General features: G+C 41.4%; 1 protein-coding gene across 2 annotated transcripts in view; it reads right to left on the bottom strand.

Annotated features, from left to right (window-relative positions):
- The window catches only part of CHD6 (chromodomain helicase DNA binding protein 6), a 181936-nt gene extending 169653 nt beyond the window's left edge, over window positions 1-12283 (bottom strand). For both annotated transcript variants that reach the window (XM_081034142.1, XM_081034144.1), the window contains exon 1: window positions 12148-12283. The gene's annotated coding sequence lies outside the window, so the exon portion shown is untranslated. The remainder of the gene's footprint in view (window positions 1-12147) is intronic.
- Between the last annotated feature and the right edge of the window lie 215 nt (window positions 12284-12498).

Below are 12498 nucleotides of genomic sequence, written 5' to 3'. Positions count from 1 at the left end.
CAATCATGAGATAGGTATTATTATTTATGTCCATTTTACAGATGAGGAAACTGAGGCATACAGAAGTTCACACACAGCCAGTAAGCGGCATTGCTAGGATTCAAACCCAGGTGGTCTGGCTGCAGAATCCATGCACTTTTAACCTCTCTAATTTCTGGGCAGGCTCCTAGTCATAAAGCTAAATGTGGCCTTCGGAGGAATTTACTTTGAAAGTATTAGAGATGTGAGGATATTTAAGGCAAGAAACTATCCTCGTCATATGAAAGATGAAACTCCAGAGGACAGTAAAAGTAGAAAACGGGACAGAAAAGGAATGGAGGTTTTTGCAGTACAATATCACGGAGGGCAAATGCTACTCAGAGACAATCACCCTTGGACCTAGAACTTCAGAAGCATCTGTAGCAAGGGATGAACAGAGAGGCAAACATAAGCTTTGGCATGAAGGTATCCTCGGCAGAGCCACAGTCTATCTACAATAGCGGGTACTGAGGTCACACAGCAGAGAATGACAGCAAACTGTAGTGCTTAAGAATGTAGGCAGGACTCAAACTGCCTGGGTTACTGGTTCTGCAATTATAGACAAGTTACTTCATTCCTTTGTCTCTGTTTCCTCAACTGTAACATGGGCTTAATATCAGCACTTAGCCAAAAGGATCAACGATAATAATGCATGTATATTCATCAGGGTGGGCTCGGCTGTGCTGCAGTTAAAACTCCATTGAAAAAAAAACAAAAACAAAACTCAGCTCAGTGGTTTAAAGCATACATAGGCTTACTTGCTTACACTACATAACCATTACGGATTTCTTTCAGAAAAAGGTTATCTGCCTAGATGTGTCTCACATCACTTCCACTCAAACTTCAATACCCAAAGCAAGTCCCACAGCCATACCCAACTTCAAGGTGATGGAGAAATGCAATTCCACAATGTACCGGGAAGAAAGAGAACCAGAGTACCAGGGAACAGCCTTGACGACCACTACACCATGAGAGCCTAGCACCACACCTGGCACACGGTAAGCACTCAATGACTGGTAAGTGCTATTATTATCATCATGATTATTGAAAGGTCTAGGAAAAACCTATTCTAATAACCCTAAGTCATAAAGCTGAATGAATATGCACATGTGAAAAACATCTATCACGCACATTATTTGCAATAAAGCAAAGGTGAATTTTACAAGCATTTCACCACGATATAACAGAGGGACATGCCAAAAAGTTTCTAGTAAGCAAAAAATAGTAAACAAGAGTTACCAAAATAGTACCACAGGCCTTTTATCATAAGGGAAGGGCATGCCAAAATGTTTCTAGTAAATAAGACAGAGTAAACAAAAGTTACTGAAATAGTACCACTCATTCTTAGTTAAGAGACATAAAATTTCATTGATAATATTTTTATTTTGGAGAGCATAAAAAAGATTATGCAGCCTTTCACAAATTCACTCCTAATCTCAGAGCACTCATTCCCCACATTCCCCCCTAAACTTCTTAAGGAAAATTCTCCTCTGTGAGTTTTTTAGGAGCCTCACCATCAGAGTTAAGAGATTTAAAGAGTCCTATTTAGTAAAATGAGACTTGAATTCTAATCCTAACTTGGCCATAGACCACCAATATGGCCTCAAAATCGTTTACATGCCTAGGACTCTGTTCCACCATTCATAAAATGACAAAATTGGGCTAAATGACCTCTGAAGTCCCTTCCAACTCTACTCTTCTGCAATCCTGAGAAGCCAGAGAGGCTTTGGTTTAGAAGAACCTGGTTAAGATGCTGAATTGTGTGAAATCTGATAAGACTTAAATTTTAAACTAGTAAAAAACTGCCATGGACCACAACTATTAACACCATGGCAGCAATAAAGCTTAGTTCAAGAGTGAACATGGAAGAAAGTCAGGAGTACCCAGGGAGAGCCCTGCTAGCATGAAATGCTCCAGCCTGAAATGCGGACATGGGTGGACAGAGTATGTCTATGGCGTGTAAATAAGGAGACTGGTATTGGGGCGTCACTTATGCAATCAGTCTTCTAGTAACATCTCATACAACATTCCAATCGCAGCTCTGGGGACCAGTGACAGTGAGTGATGCATACAAACTTGAAACACGGAACTTCTAAACATTCTAAACACAGGATCTGTCAACTATCAGATCAATTCCAATAGACTGGGTTTTCCAATTCCTTAAGACCCTACAACAGTAATTCAAATATATGCCTAGAGATCAAGAACTTCAAACCCTTTGGACAAAGTTAAACAAAGGAGCCCAAAGCATGTCACAGAACATTAAGTCGCCCAATCCGTGATACTGGTGTAATTATCAGCTAAATAGAAGTCCCTGCCCAGACAACCTAGCATGACATCTTCACTGTCTGAGAGTGTAAGATTGTCCCTACGACAGAATTAAAGGGAAAGCAACACTGTTTTTAATGAACACCAGTTGGAAGACGATACAGCATGAACTCGTGCCATGCGCGAAGCAACGAGCACTGCTGCATTACCAAGGTTGCTATTCTGCAGCCCTATCCGTGATCTTCAAGACGCTCGCTCATTCTAACATTCCATGACGGCAGAAAGCACATGGGACCCCGTACTGTCTCTCTCATGCTCCAAGAGTCACTGCCTAAATGACTAACAAAACCGAAAACCTGGCAAATATATTTAATAAAATTATGGTATGTTTAGAAAGATTCATTTTATTATGTCTGGACAGCATTTTAAAAAGCTATGATTCCCTAAGTGTGTCTTCATTTATTTCCACAGCCATGTTTCCTTCCACTTGTCAATCACAAAATAATTTCCAATCCTGCAATGGATTATTAATCAATATATTAGAATCAATGCTATCCTGGATTTTTTTGTTTTTCAGGAGTTTAAAATTAAAAGTACAAGTAGATGGAGCTGGAGGCAGGGAAGCATATACCACCCTGAGTACAAGAAATCTTTTAACAAATCAATTTTTAAATATAGTGGGGACAGAGGATAAATCTCCTTCAAGGGAGCCTCCATGAATATTACCGTGTTTCCCCGAAAATGAGACCTAGCCGGACCATCAGCTCTAATGCGTCTTTTGAAGCAAAAATTAATATAATTTATCTTATAATAAAATAAGACCGGGTCTTATGATATAATATAAGACCGGGTCTTATATTAATTTTTGCTTCAAAAGACGCATTAGAGCTGATGGTCCGGCTAGGTCTCATTTTCGGGGAAACACGGTATTAAAAACAAAGATTACTTTTATAAACTGAAAGACCATCCTCTAAATAAGTTGAAAAACCTAAACTACTTTACATAGAAAATTCTCCATTAACTAGCCTAAGTAATGGAGAACGCTCAATAACTAGCACTTTACACTGAGAACTGGAAAACTACAGTATTGCATTTAAAAACTGCCTGTCTTCAATCCTTATGTGAAAGAAAACAGCTTCAGAAGTCACGTTGAAACACGACATGCAGGTGAGTGACAGCCACGAAGGGTCACAGGGCCTCGCTGGAACTGCTACCTTGCTGTCTGCGAAACCTTAGGAGACAGATTTATTTTCTGACCTTACTCTTTTCTTAACATCAAATCAACTTTTCGACAAAAATAAATGGGAAAATAGTGCCAAATTTTATTGTATGATTTGCTTAGTCTCATTTTAGGCTAAAAGGTAGTCTTGTCCCATATTGTATATTTCCTTTCTAAACAAAGAAAAAAGATCTCCTTTCTGCACGAAAAAAGGGGAGGAGCACTAAAGGGTGGAGAACTTTGCAATCAAATGCCAGTGCCACCAGCCACATGCGGTTATTTAAATTTAAATTAGCTGCTAATAAATAAAATTTAAAATTTTGTTCCTCCCTCACACTAGCCACCTTTTAAGGGTTCAAAAGCCACTCGTGACTAGTAGGTCCCACACAGAGGATATTTTCCATCATAGCACAAAGTTCTGCTGGGCACCACTAATCTAGAACACCTTCTCAAATTTAAATGTGCCGTCAAACCATCAGGATAGCTTGTTATAACACAGATTACTGGGTCCCCACTCAAGGTAATTTATTTCAGTCAGTCTAAAATGGGGTTCCAAAATGTGCATTTCTAACAAGCTCCAAGATAACGCCGACGTTGCCTGTCATCCAGACCAGTGCTCTCTATGGTAAAGGACTAGGTTTTGTTCTTTCCCAATCCATCCAGACCAATACTTTAATAAAATACTAGAAAAATGAATTACCAGGGGAAAACAATTTTTTAAACAAGGACTACACTACAAACTTACATTTTTTATCAGATTCAACAGACAAATCATATCTCTAAAAAATGCTGTAAAAGCATCTAAATGCTTCCTTTCAGGTCCTGGACTACCCTCATCACAAACAGGTGACAAACAGCCCACAGACCTGCACAGATCCACAGACTAACTCTGAGTGGCCGTCATCTAGAAGGGCTTATTTTACATCTTTACAATTATCTACTGGGAGCTGGTCATTAACGATCTCTTTCATATCCTCTATCATTTCCTCAGTGTATTTTTTACAACTCAAGGCGACACTGTTAATTCCATTAAGCAGAATACCCGAGTCCCTTAAAATGACACTATACAGGGTTTGCTTAAGGAAGCAATCTGATGGTGCCATCATTTATAATGTGATCCAATTCTGTCACATGGTCAAGGAAGATAACGCCTTGACTTTTTCATGGTAACTCACAGTTGACTTTAAGACTGCTATCATCGCAAGAGTTGTTATGCCAAAACACACAATGAACATTAATAAAGTCTCTGTGTTAAATTATAAAATTTCTTTCCATAAATAAAATCTGTGATCTGGACCTAGTTTACTGGACGTAAATTTGCAAAGGATTTCTTAGAACACTAATGGTTTCCTTGAACTGAAATTAAACAGTCCAGGTACACTTCTTTACTCAAGTACACTTAGGGAAGGAACAAATCAAACAGAATAGTCTTACAAAAGTCAGTGCCCTTCACCGAAGTACCTAAAGCTTAGGTGTTTTCCCCAATTTACATATCAAACCAAACTTTTCTCTTTTTTTGTACAACTTCTGGTCTGGCCCAATAAATGGACTTCTATGAAAATCTCCAGGATAACTTCAAGTTCAACCACTTCCTAGAGACTACGCTTAGAATTTTATTGTGGCTGTAGAATTTTGTTTTATCAATCTGCTTGACTTTTACTTAAGGTACATTATAAAATAAGGCTCTTGAACTTTAAATATGTGTTCCTTCTTTCTATTGTAATATGTGGTTTAACAGTACTTGACATACATGCATCTTCTCTGTAAAATACGGTTACATGCCCAACTAGACATTATTTTAAGAAAAATGAAATACACGTTAACAGAAAAGTTGCAAGGTGTCTCATAGTAAGTCTAGGGAATATAAAAATGGGAGGGATTCTTTTTCATTGTTCTTACAATGTAAGAAAGAAAACCCTTTTGCCTCCTAACATATTGAATGAAACAGTAACAGAATGAATAAGAAGTATTCAAAGCAAGAAAATGTCAGGAGCTTTTTGCCATAGCCACCCCTCCAGTCCCATCTGCAGAGGCAGATGGCAGAGACTGAGGCCCAGGACCCTCTAAGACTGCCTTGCAATTGCCCTCATGGCTCCTGCTCCCACCTGACTCATCAGGCTGCACCGGCAAGGATGGAGAACAGCTTCCCAGCATAACAAGGCAAGGAAGAATTCTGGGGATGACCCCGGCCTGAATGCTGCCCTGAGGCTGCAGTACTTTCCCAAGCCCAGGCCAACGGATCCAGACTGAGACTGCAGGCCCTGCAAAAAGGGCAAAAAAAATAAAAAAAAAAACAGGCCCGAAGAAGTTGGCCTCCAGGCAAAAGATTTTGCTCAAACAAAACAACCGTTTTGGAATGACCTAAATCAATGATCCTTCATACTTTTTTGCATGTGGCTGGGAAGAGGTTGAGAGGGAGAGGAAGGGAGGGTGGGTGGGAGTTATAGATCTGAGAATCATAAAAGCAAGGATTTGCTTCCCGTAAAAATACACAAAATTTTGCATACTATTTTTGGGGAGTTCACAGATCAGCCAAAGACTCCACAGGGGTCCATGAATCCCAGGATAAAAAGTCTCAATCTAAATAGGTAAGGACTAAAGGTCAATGTTACCATAGCAGTTAGACCTTCTTTTAACCTGGAGCCTGACCTTTTACACAAAGCATCTTAGAATTAAAAAATACAGAGATTGTAAAAATAAAATAACTGTCAAATAGTACACAGGACAATCCAAAACACATTAACAATTTACCGATAAAATAATATATTTCATCCATAAAATTAAATCAGTGAATACTCCCTATAAGTATCTTTAATAAAGGAGTGGAAAAATAAAAAAATCTCTTTATTTAGAAAATTCAAATATATATATAATATTGTGTATATATATTTATCCATCCACAAAGTGATGGATCTACATATATCCATCACTTTGTATTTGTTTGGATTCATGTCCTGAAGTTATCTTAAAATTCTATCTTCCAGTTTTCTTGAAATTTTCAAATACTGGCTTAGTACATTAAGTTCTTCTGAAATAGCTTACAGATAAAAGTACCATGAAAGTGTACAGAAAAGTCATTTTTCTTTGTTAAAAATTTTAAATTGTTCATTATGACTACAAAGAAAAAAACATTCATCAATTTTTTTAAAAAATTCCTCAAAATGGGAGCTCCATTTATGTCATATACCAGGGGTGCCAAAAAAATGTATACAAGTGGACACTTGTTCAACCAATAGTTCACCATAATCAGAAGTGTCTGAACACTGACGGAAACCACTTTGAGCATCTCTTGTAATTGCAGAAGTCAAACGTGACCTGCATTCATTTTTTGTTATCAATATATATTGAGTATTACAATTTTAATAGTTTTCCTTTCTTAAAATGTGTATACTTTTTTTGGTACCCTCTGTATATACATTATCAAAGATTCTAAAGGTCTTGATGGCAAATGGCATAAGGAATAAATAAATGTAGGAGAATGTAAAGAATCACTATCACAAACTATAAAAACCAATTAATCCAGGTACTACGAGCAAAAATAAATATATTCCTCTGGATTTTATGACAATAATTTAGTTTAGAGATGAGAACAGGAATGGGTATTTTGTTTTACTTCTTTTACAATTTTGAAACTTTTTATTTTTTTAATTGGGGAATATTGGGGAACAGTGTGTCTTTTCCAGGACCCATCAGCTCCAAGTCAAGTGGTTTTCAATCTAGTGGTGGAGGGTGCAGCTCCCTGACACATGTGGGAATTGAACTGGTGACCTTGGTGTTATGAGCACCGTGCTCTAACCAACTGAACCAACCGGCCGCCCCAGGAATGGGTATTTTAACCATTTTACTACCTTCAGGACTTTTATGGAAGTAACAGAACTTCTCACGAGGGTATCAACACCTCCACAAAATGAACTAAAGAAAAGAACATTTTGCAAGGAAATAATGACTGCATTCTCCCTCTGCACGTCATGGTTATTACAGTCCCAAGCTACACCTGAACTCCTAAGTGCCCTAGAAAGACTGTTCCTATACAGCAGAAACGAGGGTGGGAGGTTCCCTCACTGTATTCTAATATGCCTCTTCAGTGACAAATTCTTAAACGGGGGGAAGTAAAACTGGATGCGTGTGTATAAGAACTTAGGCAAAGCGAGTTAGTTAACCTAGCACCACACCACTAAAACATGACTGCATGCTTCAGCTTTGGAAGAAATCTTCAGAGAAGGTTGGTGGTGAAAAAAATACTTGCTTTACTTTGCATCCCAATGATCTGGGTTCAAATTCTGCCTCTAACATTTACTAGCTTTATGACCTTGAAAAAGTCACTTCATTTCTCTGAGCTGCAGTTCAGCCTCACAGTGGCTATGAAAACAGGATTTTTTCATCTCTGTACCCCCAGTGCCTCAATAAATGCTGCACACACACCAGGTATTCATTCAATGCTAGTTCTTTGTGCTTCCCTCCTAAGTACAGTGTTTCCCCGAAAATAAGAGTTAGCCGGACAATCAGCTCTAATGCGTCTTTTGGAACAAAAATTAATACAAGACCCGGTCTTATGTTACTATAAGACCGGGTCTTATATAATGTAATGTAACGTAATGTAATATAAGACCCGGTCTTATATGAGACCAGGCCTTAAACATTAATTTTTGCTCCAAAAGATGCATTAGAGCTGATTGTCTGGCTAGGTCTTATTTTCGGGGAAACACAGTATGTCACATTCTATTGAAAAGGAAAACGTTCTCTAGGGAGCAGATATCTAAGCCCTAGCTATTATTTTCAAAATAACAAGTCAGGCCGCCCTTATCCACGGTTTCGCTTTCCACAATTTCAAGTTACCTGCAGTCAATCATGATCCAAAATACTAAATGGAAAATTCTACAAATAAAACAATTCCTCAGTTTAAATTGCGCACTGTTCTGAGTAGTGATACAATTTTTCACCATCCTGCTCCATCCTGGGTGGGACACGTATCCCCCCTTTGCCAGCGTATCCACACTGCATATGCTACCCATCCGTGAGTCACCTAGGAGTCACCTAGGAGTCTGAAACTGTGGTATCTCAGTGCTTGTGTTTGAGTGACCCTTATAGTAGCCCAACACTATGTCACAATACCTACATCATTTACCTCACTTCATCTCATCACAGAGGCATTGTATCATGTCATTTCATCACAAGGGTGAGTACACTAGAATATTCTGAAACCATATTCACATAACTTTTATTACAGTATATTGTTATAATTGTTCTATTTTATTATTGTTGTTAATCTCTTACTGTGCCTAATTTATAAATTAAACGTTATCATTGGTATATATGCATAGGGAAAAACAGCACAGTTGACCCATGAACCACACAGATTTGAACTCTGCGGGTCCACTTATACATGGATTTTTTTCAATGAATACTGTAAATGTATTTTCTCTTCCTTATGATTTTCTTAGTACTATTTCCTCTTCTTTAGCTTAGTGTATTATAAGAATACAATACATAATACACATAACACACAAAATACGTGTTAATCGACTGTTTCTCATGTCCTCGGTAGGGCTTCCAGTCAGTCAACAGTAGGCTATTAGTAGTTAAGTTTTTCAGGAGCCAAGTTATATGTGGATTTTCGACTGCATGGTGGTCAGCGCCCGTATCCCCCATGGAGGGTTTCGTACTATCTGTGGTTTCAGGCATCTACTGGGGGTCTTGGAATATACCCCCCGTGGACAAGGGAGGGCTACCGTAATAACCTGGGGTACAGTAGAATTCAGGTAGTCCCATGGAATTCACTGCAGCGCTTTACCTAAATTAAAGCTTTGCATAAAGGACGGAAGTATAAAGAGAACCACTAAATATTTACTAAAAATAAAGCTATTTCAAACCTTGCTACACTAGGGGGACAAGAGGGGAGAGAGAATATATTCTCCTCAGTTGATTTAGATACTAGATACCATCATTGTCATATACCAAAGGTATTTTTGCAGGTAGAATCCTTGAATCCTAAAATCTGTTCAAAAGGGTTCAGAGTATGAGTGGTCTACTTGTGACTCCATTTGGTCATAACCAGCGAAAAGTCTTTCCATGAGAATTGAAAAACATAGGCACCTTCAGTGAGCATCAAGCCTGAGGATATAAAACCCTTTTCCCTCAATAAGACAGAACCACAAACCCTGCTTGGGGGCAAAGCCATACTTTCAAGAAAACCATAACAACTTCTTTGAAACTTCTATAAATCACAGAGATTGCCAAGACACCAGAGAGCCCAAAGGCCTGGTGTTTCTGATAAGTTTCCTGTAATATAATGGCAACAGTCACAAATGAAATCTGGTTTCTAAAGAGATAGGTTCCGCTTCGGATTTTCTTTGGTATTTGAAATAGTTATAAGAAAAGTAAATCAATAAACACAAAAAAACTAACTGCCAAAGGATCTTCCAGGAATGCCGTCGTATAAGTTGTGGCTTCCCCATTTCACTTCCAAATGGCCTTTCAACTTCTTGTGTGGTTCGCATGAAGTAATATGCTGCTGAGTTCAGAGAACTTCCAATTATACTGACAATAAAAAACTATAAAAATAATTGTAAAGATATAGAACATTTAAAAACTGTGGTCAAAGTGATCATATTGAAAGAGTTTGCAATGCTGCAACAACAAAAGAGCTAAATGTAAAAAGCAAAGAAATAACTGCAGTATGAAAGATGTGACTCCAGGCAGACTGTGAAACCACAACGAGACACAACGAATTTCCTAAAAGATCTAGATTTACTTTGTCCACGGCCAGACGACAGCCAGGACAGTATCATAGTCTGGTTACTCTAAGGGAAATTCCAAAGCAAAAAGGACAAAAAAAATTTTTTTGTAAAGGATACCTTTTCATAGTCCATTAATCAACAAAGACGTTTAAATAATTCACCACAATTCCTCTACGAAATCGGCCCTGGGACAGAAAGAAGTTCAAAACTAATAATTTTACCACTCCACATTTTCCCAGGCCTTCAGTTACAGTCATGCATCGCTTATACGAAACCACCTGTTCTGGTTGGCATCAACCCTGTTACTTGACGATTCATGCCTAATCATTTTATCATACATGGATCTCAAACCTTCTTTCAACTGCCAGAGAGCCACAGAATTCATAAAAACGATCTCCCTGAGGTTGCCAAACTGATCTTCCAATTTGGCTTACCAACAAACTCTACACCGCCATGCACAGTCAGGAAGTACAGACCCCCAACTGGGAAAGACAACTCACCATTAGCCTTGGGACCAGCACAGAATGGCCCCTGTAGGGGCTCTTCTAAGGGCCACAAGGTGTATCCCTACAAGGACGTCAACATTTGGGGCCTACTGGGCGGGTCTTCCTCTATGCTCTTTGAGAAACAATCCAATCGCAGGCAATACTGCAGACGTTCTGAAAACTGTAAAAATGTTTAAATGTGTTTTTTCTGTTCATGGATGTGACACCCGAAATGAACAGTTTTGAGGGGGTGAGGAATATAATGCATACACAGCCCCCAAGGATGCCTGGAGATGCCAAGGATTCTCTAAAAACCTTGGCCAGACTACTAATGGTCCATAAACCCTAATTTGGAAAACACGGGCCTACAAGTTCAAAATTGAATTATTACTGCCTTATTAGATTCTACACTACCGAAAACCACAGTCCCATCAGTTACAACTGGAACCAGAATACTTTATGTACACAAATATAAGTGCCTGCTTATGCATTTTTAATTGGATCAAATAAAACTGAAGCTGCACACGAACTCAAATTTCAATTATCTCACTAGTGAGGGGATTTCCTAATAGCGTCTTTTTAAAACCCAAGCAGCCGCCAACCCTCTGCACATCTGACAGGAGTGTCCTTTGAAATTTGGGAGCAACAGACTCCCGTTACCTCTCAACAGCCAAGGGGAGAAACACCCTGAAGGGGACACATTCCTTTTTATTTTTTTTTTTCCTGTACGCTTAAACGTGCAATCTAATAAGGCATGAAACTTGGCTGCGGGGCTGCGGGGCACCTCCAGGGTTCCAATTCTCGGGGCGAGTGCGCGCTAGTGCGTAGGAAGGGGGCGGGGGGAGCGCGCTCCGAGGACGCGCCGGGGCCCCCGCCCCCTCCCGGAGCAGCAGCCTGGCACCAGCCCACCCTCCTCCACCCCTGCAAACAGACGCAGGACGCCAATAGAGCAACTTCTCCGCGGGGGCGGCAGTGGAATAGCGGTCACCCCCGCCAGGGCGCAGGGCGGCCGAGCCGGGGGTCCCCGGTCGCCCTGGCCCCGGGAGTGGACGGGGGGGCTCCGCACGCCCCGCCCCCGCCCCCGCCCGCCAGGCCTAGGGCCGGGGGCTGCCGGGACCCCCGCCCCTCCGCGCGGCCCGCAGCGGCGCACTCCCAAGGACGGCCGTCCGGCCCGAGCGCGGCCTGAGCACGAGCCGGAGCGGGGCGCGGCGGAGCCTGGCCCCTCGCCTCAGGCCTCAGGCCGCCGCCGGCCCCGCTCGGACCCCGGCCCCACCGGGCCTTGGCGCCGCCGCAGCCCCTCATCCCGGCTCCATTCATAGGGGTACCCCAGCCCGGCCGGCGGGGCGGGGCCAGGGACCTGCGGACAAGGCCGGCCCGCCGAGGCCGGGGAGGAAAATAAAAAGTTAAGAGAAGAACTTACCTAAAATGGCTCCTGCAGCAGCCAAAATACAAACAGCTATTATTTGGTGAAGTTTAGCTCAGACACCCTGCAAGGACACCCTAACCCGGCTCGGGCCCGCCTTCCTTGCCACGCCATTGGGGTTCGCCATCCCAAAACATAGAGTCATTGGTCAGCCTGGCTGCCGCTCAAGCAGAAGCCCATTTCAAGCTTGCTTGCAGCGGCGAGTGATGGGCTCGCTCCATTGTGCTCGTATTTGCATGGATGTGATCGTGGCGCTGATTGGCCGGCACTTGGGGCCGCCCCGCCCCTTGCCTCGCGCCCCCCGCCTTGGAGACGCCGCTGCGCGCGGCCCCGCCCCCCGGGGCCGAG

Source organism: Rhinolophus hipposideros (genome assembly GCF_964194185.1).
Source record: "Rhinolophus hipposideros genome assembly, chromosome: 22".
In the NCBI taxonomy this organism is placed as follows: domain Eukaryota; kingdom Metazoa; phylum Chordata; class Mammalia; order Chiroptera; family Rhinolophidae; genus Rhinolophus; species Rhinolophus hipposideros.
Note: the sequence above shows the minus strand (reverse complement) of the source record. Positions and strands in the feature narration are given on the sequence as shown.